Source organism: Balaenoptera ricei, chromosome 2 (assembly GCF_028023285.1).
Source record: "Balaenoptera ricei isolate mBalRic1 chromosome 2, mBalRic1.hap2, whole genome shotgun sequence".
Classification (NCBI taxonomy): domain Eukaryota; kingdom Metazoa; phylum Chordata; class Mammalia; order Artiodactyla; family Balaenopteridae; genus Balaenoptera; species Balaenoptera ricei.
In genome coordinates this window covers 105,785,745-105,801,654 of record NC_082640.1, presented here as the reverse complement: position 1 = coordinate 105,801,654, position 15,910 = coordinate 105,785,745, and the positions used below count along the sequence as shown (strand labels likewise).

Sequence of the window (15,910 nt, the reverse complement as noted above, 5' to 3'; positions counted from 1 at the left end):
GGGGACTCAGCCCTGTGGTGGACTGAGGGCTGCCCCTGCCCGTGAATTGATCAGGTCTAATGGCGCCTCCCACAGGGAAGCTCCAGATTAAATGAGACGATCGACCAAGCATATCAGATGTTCTCTGGGGAAGTACCTGTGTGTGCAAGATCCACCCAGTGAGGCAGTAAGGAGTTGCTGCCAGCCCCCTGAAGAAATAAGGCCTACTTTTTACCTAGTCATGGAACTGTTGGGTCCCAGAGTGGCCTAGTCTGCTGAGAAGGCTATCTTTGTGCCCTCACTTGGCCTCCTGACTCTACAGCATCTTTCCCTTGCCTGCAGGACCCAAGCGCATCTCTCCACGTGACCTGAAGTGTATAATGAACACCACGAGACCCCCCGGCCCCGCCACGCTCACCACCGGACAGAGCAGGCTTTCGGTTCTGTTTTAATTTTGCGTCCCCTGAAGCAAGAATTGAGCTCAGAAATCTAGGTGCCTGGCCCTCAAGAAATCAAGTGTCAACGGGATGCGACAAGCATGGGCCCCACGGTGCAGGAAGAACTGCCGCACGTCTCATGCTGCTCCTGTGAGGCATGGAGCCGGGCTGAGCTTGAATTCCAGTTCCAGCCTCTGCAAAAGGGACCTCAGGGCTGCAAGGCTCCTTTTCCTCATTTGCAAAACAGGGCTTCTAGTACCTACCTCAGGAGGTTGTATTATTGATAAAATGAGATCATGTATGTAGAGCACTTGGAATAGCTCCTTCCCAGCATAGAAAATGTCAGATGAATGAGACGTATTGATAGTGACTGATTCTTTGTCTCCTCCACCAGACTCTGCTATCCTATGAACATTTGTATCTCTGCCAGTACCAATCTGTGAGCAATCAGTGTGCATTGAATGAACGTGGGAAAGAGATGTAGGAAACAAATGAAGAGGACTTCGAGACAAGATATTTCAGCTAAGTTTGAGTAAAATTTTCTTTTGCTTTTCTGGTTTTCTATATTAACTACTCTGCTCTCTTTGTGCGTCATAAAATCACTTTTTCATTGTTATTGTTGTTTGTTTGTTTTTTTAATGTCTTCAAGCCCAGTACGTTGTGACATCCTTTAGTTTAGGAATCATAACATCTTGAATTGGTTTATTATCTTATAGTGAGGGTCCACTAGGTTCAATCAACTGAAATCTGGTGGCATTATTCCCGCTCAGGGAGAAGATTGACTTAGCTATCTTTTTTGTAAAAGACAAGGGGTTTTTAACTCTGGGGTTGAACCCAAGAGGTTGATAGGTTAGAAGATGGAGGTGGGAAGATGGAACACAGCCAGGGGTGGATATTCTCCCTGTAGTCCCAGCTTTGAAAAGGCAGTGCTTTCTTTGGACTTATTTCAGATGTCAAACACAGCAGGGTTGACATCAATACACAGCAGGCCATGGATTATGGTTGCCTCTAATGACTGTGTTCCACTGTGTTTATTGTTCTCGATGTTAATATATAGAGTAAATGATAGCCCTTTAATTGAAGGTTGGAAATGCCCCATACTAAGGCACTCGGGTGACATCACCATTAACCACTCAAGTGAAACCCAAGACACTTGCTGGCCAGGAAATTACAGCCTTGGAGACCATCTTCCTATTTGTGTATGTGGTATGTATGAGGAAGAGGGGGCCCAGCAGCTGGTTTGCACCTTATTGGCAGTTCTTGATTTTACTGGGAGGAATGCACCATTATTTGGAAACTAGCAAGAACACATGAGCTCCGTAGGAAATCTCAGCTAGTCAGAACCTTAATGGAACATGGTCCTACAGGATAGGACCCTGGGAGAGGAGAGAGGAGTTGGCTGTCTTTCTTTCTTCTTTAGCAACCTGAAGAGGCTCTTCAAAGACTTTCCTCAGTTTATTTGTGTGAACTATTTGTAATGCCTCCACAATTGCACTCCTTATAATTATTTGGGCTGTAATGTCTAAGCTATGAAGAGTCTTGCAAGTTATTGGACCATGAACTGCTCCTAATTGTTTCTATGGGAAGGTATGTTAGTTTCCTGTTGCGCTGTAACAAACACTACAAACTTGCTGGTTCAAAACAACACAAGTGTCTTATCTTACATTCCTGGAGGTCAGAAGTCCAAAATGAATCTCACTGGGCTAAAACTTAACATACTTTCTTGGAGATTCTAGGCGAGAATCTGTTTCCTGGCCTTTTCTAGCTTCCAGAGGCTGCCTGCATTCTATGGCTTGGAGCCCCCTTCTAGCAATGGTATCATTCTCATCTCTGCTTCTGTTGTCACATCTCCTTCTCTGACTCTCCTGCCTTCCTCTTTTGATTATAAAGAGCCCTGGGATTGCACTGGATGTTTTCAGGACCCCAACCTGGATGCTTCAGCATAATTTCCCCATCTCTAGGTCAGCTGAGTAGCAAACTCCATCTGCCATCTTAATTCCCCAATACCTTGTAACACAACATATTTGCAGGTTCTGGGGATGAAGATATGGACATCTTTGGGTTGAGGGGATTATTCTGTTCAGCATAGAAGGCGCTAGGTTAGGTAGGGCCCATGGAATTGATATCTAGGCTGGGAGTTAAGGACTATTGATAGGAAAGTGCAACAATGATAAAAGGCTGTTCCATATGTCCTGAGAGTAAAATAATTGGCTAAATCAAGGACATTATAGCTTACTGGCTAAGAACACATGCTTTGGGCTCAGAGAGACCTGGAGTCTCATCTTAACTGTGCTGCTTGCTGGCTGTGGGATTTTAGACGGAGTACTCAGTCATGCTGCTGAGTTTCCATTACTTTAAAATGGAGGCAGTAATATGTACCACATAGGGCAATTGTAAGATTTAAGTGAGATAATACAAATGAAATGTCCAGGGTGGTACCTGGTACTTGGTGAGTGTTCAGTAAAGGGTAGTTGCATGTCAGGAAGAGTTCTGGTTCTTTTTCCTCTGAGTCCTTGTGAGGCATGGCAGGGATGGTGAGGATCTATGGTTTTTCCTCAAATCTAATACCCCAAATTAAGGGTATAAGACTTTTATTTAAAAGGAAGGAGAGCCAACATGTTACACTGTCTTGGGAGAGAGCTGCTTAATTGAATCCATCTTTACGTAGTATTATTATCACCTGCAGTCACGTGTGTCTGGCACTGTGCTGGATGCTGAGAGGGGACACACCAGGGCCCTTGGTCTCCAGGCTAGTATGCAACCAGTCATGCAGATGCCACAGCCAACAGCTATGGGAGCTCTAAGGGCTTGAGACAAGAGAGACAGAAGACAGAGATGACCTGGGCAGGGGCAGCAGGAGGAGGTTGCAGAGGAGTTAGGACTTAGGTTGGGCCCTCGAAGGGAGGCAAAGAGTTAGAGAAGCTGGGAAAAGCAGGGAGGGCATTTTAGGCAGCAGGGTTTGGGGAGCAGTGACATAAGCAAAAATGCTAATATAGGAGTTCCATGTTTCAGAGACAGGGCAGATGTCTTAGGTAGATAAGTTTCGGAGGTACTTATCTTAGGTAGATAAGAATCTGCAGGGGTAGAACAGGGCTAGATTAAAGAGGGCCTCTGTCACTCCCAGGAGACTTAAGCTTCTCTATCTTATTTAACTTGGTATGACACATAGTGGATACCCAGTATCATTTGTTGTTGTTGTTATCGTTTTGTCCTGACCTGAAGTAAGATATTTGGGCATAATTCTGTGGATAGTGAGAGACCACAGAAATAACAAGGTGAAATATTAAGAGACTAATTAGAACCCTATTTCCAGTGTCTATCACAGGAAATGAAGGTTGATGACAGTGAGGATGGAAAGGAAAGATAGGTAAGATTAAACAGAAGTTTCAGACATATTAACAGTAAAATTCAGAAATGATCTGGATGTATCTGCAGAGCCCATCGGCAGGTTTGCAACATGGTGACTGTTCAGCTTGTGGTTGGAACAACTGCATTAATTCCTGCTATCCAAGAAGAAACAGAGTGTCCAAAAACCTAAGGATGGGTATATCAGTTACCTATTGCTGTGTAACAAACCAACCCATAAATCACTGCCTTAAAACAACCATTTATCTAGCTCATGTTTCTGTGGGTTGGAAATCTGGGCTGGATGGTCTTGGCTGGACTTACTCCTGTATCTGTGGTCAGCTGCCAAGTCAGTCGGAGGCCACTGGCCTGGGATGCGTCAACTTGTCATCTCAGATTTTCTACCCAGTCTCTCATTATCCAACAGTAAAGCCTAGGATTATTTTCATGATGGAGACAGGGTTCCAAAAGAGCTAGCAGAAACACACAAGGCCCCTAAGCCTAGGCTTAGAACTGGAATGCCAACACTTTCACCTCATTCTATTAGACAAACCGAGTCACATTGCTAAGCCTGAAGTCAAGGAGTAGGGAGATAGATCTCATGGTGTCTCATGCCCCAGAACTGGGAGAGGGAAGAAGAACAGCAGACGGACACCTCTGGAGTCTGCAGGTGTCTGGGGTGGAGTGGTGGTCCCATTAGCTCTGGTTCTGGTGTTAAAGCAGCTGCCAGGGCAAAAGATTCCTGCTACTGGGGAGCCAGAGTCCAGGAGGATCCAGGATTCTACTCCCTATCCCAGACCCACTCCTCTCCCTGGGTTTGGCTCTGCAGGTTGGTGAGAAGCAATGTTGCTGAAGGGTAGGAAGGAGGAGGAGCAGGGAGGACGGTGGGGCAGCTGGGGTAGTCAGGGCATTTGGCAGCCTGACAATGAGCTGGATGAGTTCACCCCAATCCAGGTGGCCCTGGTCTAGGAAGGGGAGTCAGGAACTTGAAGCACAATGCCAGTGTCTCTCAGGTCTGTTTTCTTTCTCCTCTCACTACCACTGATATATTTGAGCCCAAACCCTCAGTCCTGCAAATACACCTTCCTTATTTTCCTCCCTAAAGTCTTGAAATGGAACTGCTTAGTGATTGACCAAGGTCAGCTAAACAAGAGATGGGGAAAGTTGTCCATTTTTGTGCATCTTAGATATCATTGACCCTCAGCCAGGAATGGTTCCTTCTATTAACTCTCTGCCCTTGACCACTGTGCACGAATCGATTCTTAAATGCATCTTGTATGTTGCACCTCCATGCCTCTGCTCAGATGCCTAGAATGCTCTCTCTTTTCCTGTCTGTTGGCCCAAATTCTACATACTCTTCAAGTTCCATGGTGCTCAGGATGACTTTCCTACTTATTTTATTTCTTAAATTTAATTTTTATTTTTAAAATTTCCCCACTATCTATCTATCTATCTATCTATCTATCTATCTATCTATCTATTTATTTATTTATGGCTGTGCCAGGTCTTAGTTGTGTCACACAGGCTCCTCTCTAGTTGTGGCGCGCCAGCTCCAGAGCACGTGGGCTCAGTAGTTGTGGCACGTGAGCTTAGTTGTCCCACAGCATGTGGGATCCTAGTTCCCCGACCAGGGATCGAACCCGCATCCCCTGCATTGGAAGGTGGATTCTTAACCACCGGACCACCAGGGAAGCCCCTCCTACTTATTTTAGATTTGATCATCTTTCCATTCTCTGAATTTCATATGCCTTATTATCTGCACCTACACATGATATATGTGACTTATTGTTACTGACCTTTCTCGTGTTTGGCTCTCATATTCCGTGTGAATCTTTTGCTTCCCTATATCGCCAATAGAACCGAGCCCCCTATCTTGCACACAGTAGACTTAATAAGTGTTTGATGTTTATGGTACTTCAAACGTCATCATCTCCTCTCTAAATTCACTGTTCGTGCTCTTTGTGAACACTGATCATTTTGTGGCTGCCCATCTTCCATTCCAATTTCTGAGTGGTACCTGGATTTCTACTGGGGCTAATTACCTCTCACTCATGGTATATCCTCTTGTAAGTAGGTAATACCAGGTGCCTGCACCCCACTGTAGAATCCAAGAATACAAGATCTTTTCTCTTCTTGATCATTTCCCAAAGTGGATCTCTGGTGTGTGACCTAAGCTTGGCCAAGTAGCTGCTCTGTCCCAGGTCTTTGAAACTTGAGTGAGGGCTTGGACAACAGAGGAGTGTTTGGAGGCCACTCATGCAGGGTACGGCCACCACCCCACCCCAATCAGATTGATTCTACTATATGAGGGCTTCTCTTCCTCCTGACCACTAGACTCTTCGAGCTTTTGGTTACGATACATTCTCCAGTTGCTCTCCAGTCTCTTGGCAGTCATGTGAGCCCACCAAATCCTTGCAGTGAAGACTCTTCCAAAGTAGCCAAAGGGTCTGAATGTCTATTTTTGTTTATGTGGCTTGAAACCATGGAATCGTAACTAATGCCTCATTTCCAACTCTATCAACACTCTCTTGGAGTACTGCAGTAATCTTCTTATTGGGCTCCTTATCTTCCATTTTACCCTCCTTCCATAAGTTCTCTACATCCTTTCCAGAGTGTTATACATAAGATAAAAAGTCTAAAGTAAATGATGACTTATTCTTGCTTTTAAGATAAAATTCAAACCGCTAAGCATTTCTCATTTTCTCATGTCCTGTGCCTATGCTCCAGAACTGGGGCGGTGTGGTGCAGTGGAAAGAGCATGGTGTTTGACCCTAGATCTAGGCTTGAATCATGTGACACTGGCCAGTTTGTGAAACCCTTTTCACCATTAGTTTCCTCACATGTAAAATGGAGTAAATACTATCTGCTGGGTGACCATGAAGATTCAATGGGACGATACGCTTGCAGCTCTGGCAGCTTGTCAGGTTAGCTTCTCAGGAGAGGTTCATTCTTTTCCCTCCACACTCCCTCCCGAGTTGAGCTTGTTGGTCCCTGATGGATCTTGACAAACCTTGCATGAACTTGGATGTCCTGAAGCTCCTTTAGGTTCAAAGGTTGGATGCAACAGTGGAGATTGCTGGTGCTCTGTTTTATGGCGAGATAGCCCTGTGTGTCATTCTAGAAAAATAAGAGGGCCTAGAGGAAGACTCTGGCATGGTATATTGAAGCAAAAGGTTTACATCTGTGATGTGTTAAAAACAGTTCTGATTATGCTGGTGGCAGAACAGGACCCCTTATTATGATGCAGTCAATCTCTTCGGCAAGTGTTTTTATTTTAAATATGGCTGCAATTCAGAGCCAGGTGCCATGTCTGTTTCACGGTTCTCCGCCTGTTCTCAGATAAAAAGTGACAAGATGCACACTCTGTGTAGTGTGTGGAAGTAAACTTCTCCACCAACAGCCACGTCCTCCCACACGTGTTCTTTTTTAAAGTCTCCAGATTTGAAATGGTCTATTTGTCACTGCTGCCAAAGATGGAAAGCAATGTGAGCTAATTATATAGGGAGTTTGCCTAACAGAAGGGCTTTTCGCTAGCAGCTGAAGGGGGTTGCTTCCCTTTGGCACAGTGATAGCTTGATGGGATTGAAAAAATACATAGTAGCCGCTAAAAATTTCTAACTTGGACTCACACAAGAAAGAACATAATGAAGAGGGACTGAGATTGCAAGGTAGGGTGGGAATATCTGTGTTGGATGATGTGCTCAGCCAGCTAAATGGATGTCATCTGGACAATATGGACATGTAAATAACAGAACATACTCACAGAAGCAGTATCACGCTTTGAGATGTCAGGATTCCCAGGGTCAACTCAATAGGTGAGGGCAGCTTGCACCAGAGTGATCTGCTCTAGCAATGAAGCGGTACATTACCAGCATTACCATCAGCCAGTAGGACATGGTGGCAAAGCAGAGGATGTGGGGGGAGGAGGGTATTGTTACATTGCATGATTGCATGCAGTCAGGGGAGGTTTCTGTACAGCAGCAATGTGATGCTTTGTCTTTTGGGCTTTCCTTTCAAGACTTTTTTGTTGGTTTTTTTTTAAACACCTCTAATCTGAGATTGTGCTGGTTTTCCTAGGAACTGCGTCTGCCTCTTCAACCCCTCTACACCTCCCTTAACTGTTCCCCATCTAAAGAAGCCCTAGATCTCAGTTGTGAAGTGCTCAGAGACACAAGTCCTGACTCCAATGAAGCTCTGTCTGACACCATCACAGCACCATAAGCGCAGAGGAGCCAGTGTCTTTCTAGGGATTTGCCCTCAAGCTGGAAGCCAGCGGATCTCAGGGCTGAAAGTCCTTGTTTGTTGAGCTGAAAAGCAGGCGGAGTCATAGTCCCGACCCCTAGGTGGTCACAGAACAGCTTTGGACCCAAAAATGTCTCAAGTGGAAGTAGTATGCATGCCGACTAGGAAATGCAATTACAGTTTTCCTCTGCCCTTGGGAGCAGGAATCCCATTGTTTGACCCCACGTGACCTAAACCTCCCTCTGAATGCCTTTGGTAGCCACTAATAGCTGTGACTATTCAGTGGTGGGAAGGCGACGACATGGATTTCCCCTCAGCCAAAGCCTCAGAGGGGCATTCCGGAGGGGAACTGGATGACTCCAGCATGAACTCTTTTTCTGCTTACCTATCAGGGATGAGTGAATTGCAGCTTGACACCAGGGCCAGGAGCCTTCATTCCTTTTCTCTACCAGACCTCAGGGAAGGTCTCGAAGCCCCAGATCACTGAGTGTTATTTTATAAGACACAATATAAATGCTCCTCTTTTCAGTTGAAATGTTGAGGACCGGAAGGGGAGGTGACCACCTCGTTCCTCTGGCTACTAGCCAACTTGGATTAAAGCAACAAAAATGAAAACAACAACATCAATAGAAGTTCCTTTGAGTTTTTCCAAAGTCTGTGTTTCCAGCACATAAAAAGCATCTGTATACCATGATGATTCTGTTGTCTGTTTGCAGGAGAGTTTGGGGGGATTTGCCCCAATCTGAACACTGGTTCATCCAGTCTCTGTTTTATACATTTACCCCCAGCCAGTGACATACTCCTATAAGTTCATTTGCCTGTTAGGGTATCTAGCCTATGGCTGTGAACCTGAATTTTACTCTGTGTAGAGATCTGGGTTCTCCATTTTATTAAAAGATGGACGATGGTATAGTGGAAAGGAGGTAGGACTGACCAGAGTACATGGCTTTTGCCCCCCGTTCTGCCACCTAGTGTGTGTGTGTGTGTGTGTGTGTGTGTGTGTGTATATAAAAATATAAAATTTTATATATATGTAAAATTCCTATTACACATCTTCGTTGAAAGAATCAGACGAAATAATGCATTGTAAGTGCTTTGTACACTGAAAAGCCTATACAAGCCTATCACCAACACCACTTCTAAACAACCTGAAGAATACAACTCCTGTTAGTATAGACATGGCCAGAAGCAATTCTTAAAGATGGATCTAAATTTTGAAGCAATCAAAAGAATTTGAAAAAGAATAGATACAGGTATAACTGAATCACTTTGCTGTACACCTGAGACTAACACAGCATTGTTAATCAACTGTACTCCAATATAAAATAAAAATTAAAAAAAAAGTAACTCAACCTTAAATAACCTTTCATATTACTTTTATTTGAACATTTCTAAGGACTGAAATGGTTGTTTCATTATTAGAAACTCATACAGTAAATCAAAGTGTTCTTGGTGCCAAGTGATAGAGTGACTGGGGGGGTGTTATTTCCTGACAGATTTCCTACTGTCTGCTGAACTCATGTTTTTCTTGGCTTGACTCTTCTCCCGAAATCTCTGTGATTTCCTGTTATTGGGAACTATGGAAACTGCCTTCTCTTCTGTAAAGTGGGATAATAACTCCTAAGGTTTTTGAAAGGTTTATAATGACTTATTGCCTGTAAAGCACTTATGGTGGGCTTCCCTGGTGGCGCAGTGGTTGAAAGTCTGCCTGCCAATGCAGGGGACACGGGTTTGAGCCCTGGTCTGGGAAGATCCCACATGCCGCGGAGCAAATGGGCCCGTGAGCCACAACTACTGAGCCTGCGCGTCTGGAGCCTGTGCTCCGCAACAAGAGAGGCTGCGATAGTGAGAGGCCCGCACACCGTGATGAAGAGTGGCCTCCGCTTGCCGCAACTAGAGAAAGCCCTCGCACAGAAACGAAGACCCAACACAGCCAAAAATAAATAAATAAATAAATAAATAAAAATAAAAAATAATCAGGTACTTATTTAAAAAAAAAAAAGCACTTATGGTAAAACAATGCCCACATTAGATATGTAATAAATATTAGCCATCTCTATTACTGCCATTATTACATTTATTATAATTATCACTAAAATCACTATAATGATTTATTATAATCATTTATTATAATTTGTGAATCACAAATCGCAATGGTCACATTTCTCCCTTTGGCCAGCTATTGAATAAATTAAGTTTCAAGTACTTTTGCAAAGAAGTGTATAAGAGATAACTAAGAAAGTTGATATGATTTTAATTTTAACAGTAGGGTGATTGATCTTTGAATGTTATTCTCCTCCTTTGTATGAGTGACAAATGCCAGCTCCCTTGTAAAGGTGGGGAAGCCCAGATGAAGCAGTAGGTTCATCGTATTCTGCTTCCCAGCCACCTGTTCTGGACAAAAGACTCCAATTCTTCACAATTGCCTCCTTCCAAGTTCAAATGGGGCAGTCCCTCCCCCTGTGGCACCGCAGTGGGGCAGTGGGTGCCAGTGCCACCTCTCCTGGGATATGGTGAATTAACTTCAGGGCACAAGCCAATTCTTGGTGTGTATCGAAACATGACTACAGAGGATAATGGCTAAAATGTATTAAACACTCCCCGTTTGCCAGATACTTCTCTACACACTTGATAAACATTAACTCGTTTAATCATCACAAAAACGCTATGAGGTAGGTACAATTAGCATCTTTTTCCAGAGGAGGAAACTGAGGCACCGCAGATAGTAAATGCTAGTTCCAGGATTAAAGCACAGGCACCTTCACTCTTACACATTACACTATGAAGAAAGGGCTACATCAGAGGACTGTGGGGTGCAGCTCTGGAACACCGCAAAGTTGGGCAGGAAACATGTTCCTTAGGAAACGTGGTAGGTCTACCTGTGCTGAGGTAGAGATAAACAGAGAAAGCCTCTAAGTGTGGACCTGAATCTTCTCTCTAGGTCTTTTATTGACAGGGTGCAGTTGTTTTGTGTACGAAGCCAACCCTCATTGCCAGTGGTTGCCATCTTTTATTTCAGGCCATATGTCTGGGTTGGTGGTCAAAATAATGGCAGACAATAAAGCATATTCACATGAATTTCTCTTTGCCCCAACTCTGTGAAATAATTCTAATTAGACAGATTTTCTTAGGTGAGGAAAGAGTCTCAGAGGGTGAAGAGACTTGCCTAAGGTTACACAGCTAGTCAGTGGTGTAACTGGGGTCTGAACCCCTGTGTCAACCTCCTAGCCCTATACTGTAGGGAACAACTCCTTGTCAGCCCTGGGGGCCTGCAACCAGATTAAAAGAAGGAAAAGCTGTCTCTCAGGTCAGATTAGTATTGACCCTTTTGGTAGAGAGAGAACAGAGAAGGGAGAGATGGGGCTACTGTCACAGGACAGAAGCATGTCGCTAAAACACATGCTGAGGAAAGCAGTGACCTCTGATGGACCAAGGCCAGCTTGATCCCCCTGCACATAGTAGGCCTACCTTAACATGCCTCACTTGGCATTTCCTACCAATTTTCTAGTTATCTGTATAAATGTTACTTCCTCAGGAAAGCCTGTCCTTCACTCCTCCTTGCCCCAGGCATACATAGGGTCCAACTTTGCATTCTCAAGCATCCTGTCCTTCTCCGTTTATAGCACTAATTCATTCATTCACTCATTCACAAATATCTACTGAGCCCTCATGTGTCAGCTAACGTTTAGGGGCTGGAAATACACCAGTAAAAACCCAATGTCTTTGTTCTCACAGGGTGAGATGAAGAAGTGATATGAATAAAGCAGAATAAAGGAGTTGATAGTGACAGTGGTCCTGGAAGGGCTGAAAGTATGAGGGGGCGGGCAGCACTGCAGGCGTCTGTGGGAAGAGCTTTGCTAGACTGGAATCAGTCAGCATGAAGGGCTCCATTTGGCAACTTGGGGGACTTTTTCAGATGCTATTGTTATGGTTTAATGAAGCAACACCACCAAACTTCCTCAGAGGTAGGGGACTCGCTCTCCCCACCCCTCCACTGTGTCCCTGATGCCTAGCTCAGCTCTGGGCACATGGAAGGGCTGTCATGGTTCGGTAACTGAACGAATGAATCTGAGGGATAGGAATAGGAAATGAAGACTGATCTCACTTGATAAGACAAAACCCAGGGACCGAGCCTTTCCTGGGACTATCTAAGTATCTACAGCTTGGATGCTAAGGCTTTTCTTTTTCTCTTCTTTCTTTTTTCCTTCTTTTCCTTTTTCGTTCCTTTTCATTTTTTGTACAGACAGAATTCAAAATATAATAAGCAAATATTTTCTACACTTAAGAGTCTTTAAGTGTGTGTGATAACGTCTATAATTTAGCTCAAATTCATAGACAAGAACCTATAAGTTACTGGCCTTTCAGAAAAAGTTTTTGAAAGCAGTGTTATTTTGAAAGAGCTCAAACTTACAGAAAGGTTGTACAAAGCTTAGTACAAGACCTTTTTTCCCCTTAAACCATCTGAGGGAAAATTGTTTTCACACTATCCTAACATGTTTGCTCTCCAGCTGAGATGACCTGCCCCAGGTGCCGCTACGGAGAAGCCCCCTCGCCCTGCTCAGACTCTGACACCCTGCTCTGAGCCAGTGTGACTATGTTACTTCTTGACTTAAGACTCTTCAAAGCTCCACACTGCCTATAGAGAAAGTCAAAGCTTTTTGGTCATGACTTACAAAGTCTTCCATGTTCTTTTCCTGCTATGACTTCCCTACCATACATGTCCTGCAAGTAATGCTGCCTCACTTGTAATTGTTCCCACAGTACAGCCATTTCATTCTTCTGGGATTTATCGTGTTGCTTTCACAGCTGGGTGGACCTCTTCCCTCTTTTCTTGCCTGGTGAACATCCCTTCAAGATTTCAGATCAGCTCTTTTCCTCAGGACACTTTTCTTGAGCTTCTTGGCAGGGGTGAGGTCCCCTGTTTTGTGCTCATATAGTGTCCCCTGCATACTCCCATCATTGCTTTTAATGCATCTCATTCATTCACTCATTCATCAAGTTTACTTTTAAACACCTACTGTGTGCCACGCTTTGCCCTAAAACCAGATCGTGTCCTTTATGGAGGAGATGTGTGTTAGAAAATATTTACACAAATAAATTCTTAAGTGACATATGTGAAAAGTGCTATGAAATAGAAACACAGACAGACGAAGCTCAGTGAATGAGGTCAAGGGAGCTTTCTGCTGATGAGGTGACACGCAAGCTGTACCTGGAAGGTCAAGCTGGACTTACCCGGGGGAGAGAGAAGGGAAAGAATGATTATTGAAATCCTTGTTGACACACCTGTTACCTCATGTAGAATATAAGTCACGTGAGGAGGGGTACTGGATATAATTCATGATTGTATCACCGGAAGCTAGTGTGGTACCCAGAACATGTCTCTGTCTGCTGAACTGAACAAAGCTGTTGAAGGATTGTCCAAAGCCTGAGGTCTTCTCAGTGAGTACCAGAAAGCCTGGCTATTTGAAGCCCCTGTCACAAGGGAGAGGAACTCCCATCCTTTCTTTACTTCCTGTAGCCCTCTTGGGTTTCCTTTATTCAAATTGTGGCTTTTCCTCTCCTTTCTTACTACACTGGATTTCTCAGAAGATCTTCCAAAACTCTTCCCACAATTACCACGGGACAACAGTAAATAGTCTGCAATTTCCAAGGGCTCAGCATCCTTTATTCCTAAAAACAGCTGTATATTGACCTTCTGCCACCCAACTGTGGTGTGATGAAATCTGAGGGCCTCAACTGTGAGTGAAGTGCCTTAAAATGCTAGGTTCAAGAACTGGCCTGAACTTATTTTACTGTCTGTTCGTAACGATGGTGAAAGAGGATGGAAACTAGTGTTTCTCCAGGTCAGCTCTACAGCTCAGGCTGGGAGCTATTTGCTCAGGACAGTGAAACTCCCAAATCCCATCCAGAGAAAGGTCCCAATTGTTAGAATTAGCCAGGGAGCTGGTGGGAGGGGCGTCTGCCTATCTCAGCTCAGGGTCCTTGTTATTTTTTACTTGCTTCTGAAACTCGGCAGTGGCAATAGTAGGAGTATTTCTCAGGGTTAGCAGAAGAGAAAATTGAAAAGTCCTTCAGTTTATCTTCTTAAGTTGAGAAATGACTGAAGAGAAAAGAATACAGATGTCTATTTTTTTAAATAATGAAGGGGAAATTTATCTTTAACATAATTAAAAGGCTGACAAGTTAAAGTAAGAAAGTTCTTGCTTATTTTTAGGCTGTTTTCAGCTAAAAGTTAATCCATTACTTTTGCCTGGTGCTCAAAGAAAATGTACAACTTGTGATTATCATCCTTGTCTTAACTCTCTATGCAGCCTTGGACACGGTTTCCTCAACAAGTAAATCAAAATCATCCCTGTTCTTTACACATTTTATCCAACCCAGTGTAGCCCTTTCATCTTAGTCCCTAATCTAAAAAAAAGTACCTTAAAAAAAGTAGGTTAAATTTCAAAACTGACCACAGGTCAAATTGAGAATGAGATGCTCAGAAAAGCATATGTCTCAGAAGTCCTAAGTAGCTTGCTAACTTGTTCTTTCAGGCTGACAGGAAGCATTTTGGGTTGAAGCCATGGACTGGTACAAACACTTCTGGAGAAATATACACAATGACCTGTACACTTTGGAAGAACAATAATCGTGTTCTTCCCATAGCATCTAATCTCAAATTCTTCTCTCTAAGAGGAAAAAAGGCATAAGCCTTCCCATTTGGCAGTGGCTGGGTCAGTTTTTTTGGGTCAGTTTGATGCTGGAAAACTGCTGCAGACGATGGATGGGTCACTCTAAAGTGATGAAACCACAACAAAGATCCAAAATAGTAATCGCACTTAAAAGAAGACCCTGTCGATTGAGCTGCCCTCCGGGGTTTCAGTGCTTTGGTTATTTGAATCTCCATTACTTCTCCATGTTGGATACAGAGATACCAGAGACCCTCAGATCAGTAAAATATTTCATGGTAGGAAAAGAAGAAATAAAACAGGTGTTGAAATTACTGAGGCAGAACAGATCCAAACTTTTTAAAATTCATGTCAGCAGGAAAACATTGTGACCAATAAAGGAAAAAAGATAGAGCTGGAACTTGGGTTTGGAAAAGGGGTGGTACAAATGCACTGTTTGGTGTGATGGATAGACTGAGGACATACTCTAAATGAGTCTACTTTGAATCTCTTACAAAGTTTCTGTCTATAAAAAAGATGTTTAGTGTCATTAACACTTTACTGAATTTAATCTTATATTGATACGTACTGCTTAATATTTTTCTACACTCTAAATGATTACAGCAGAAGACAGTGAAAGCAAGTTTTCCACTTCCAGTTTTTAGCTTTGCCACTGAGTGCATGTCTTAACACAATTGTTTTGATCCCTGAACTAGATTCCACATCATTCCCCTTTTCCAATAAAATGAGGTAAAAACAAGGATATATAAACAACTCGAAACTTAATTGTTCATGCTGGGATGGAAAATATCTTACTTAACACTCATTAGGGGAAAAGCAGAGTTTGAATAATGAGCGCGGCTATGATTAATGAGCAGAGAGAATTCCATTACAGGAACAGGCCCTCTCACACACAAGGCACACTGCCAATGACCCTGCCCATCCCTGCCTCCTCTGTCTGCCGCCCCAGCCCCGACGCAAATGCACAAACCCCAAGAGCATCCATACATACACACAACTTGTAAGCAAAGCTCACATCAGTTAAATGCCAGATTCTGTTGTGAAAGGTAGCTGGCTGGAGGAATTATGCATCTCTAAGGTACTGGGGAGGGGGTGAGAATGTCGTTAAAAATAAAAGGCAAGATAAAGGCATCATCAGAAAGTGTGAGACCTACAAAGTTATGGATTTCCCAGCCAACTTATGTCACTGCCCCAGGTTTTAAGAAGGGTTCAAGTGGACACTGGTGGCAACTTTAT

At 43.6% G+C, this 15,910-nt stretch overlaps 2 long non-coding RNA genes across 2 annotated transcripts in view; one reads left to right on the top strand and one right to left on the bottom strand.

Annotated features, from left to right (window-relative positions):
* The window catches only part of LOC132359510 (uncharacterized), a 404,591-nt gene that overhangs the window by 56,786 nt on the left and 331,895 nt on the right, over nt 1-15,910 (bottom strand). The gene's annotated exons all lie outside the window — the stretch shown is intronic.
* Nucleotides 912-7,876, top strand: LOC132360508 (uncharacterized). Its single transcript, XR_009501114.1, has 3 exons — nt 912-948; nt 1,500-1,622; nt 7,839-7,876. It is a non-coding gene; the product is annotated as an uncharacterized LOC132360508 (long non-coding RNA).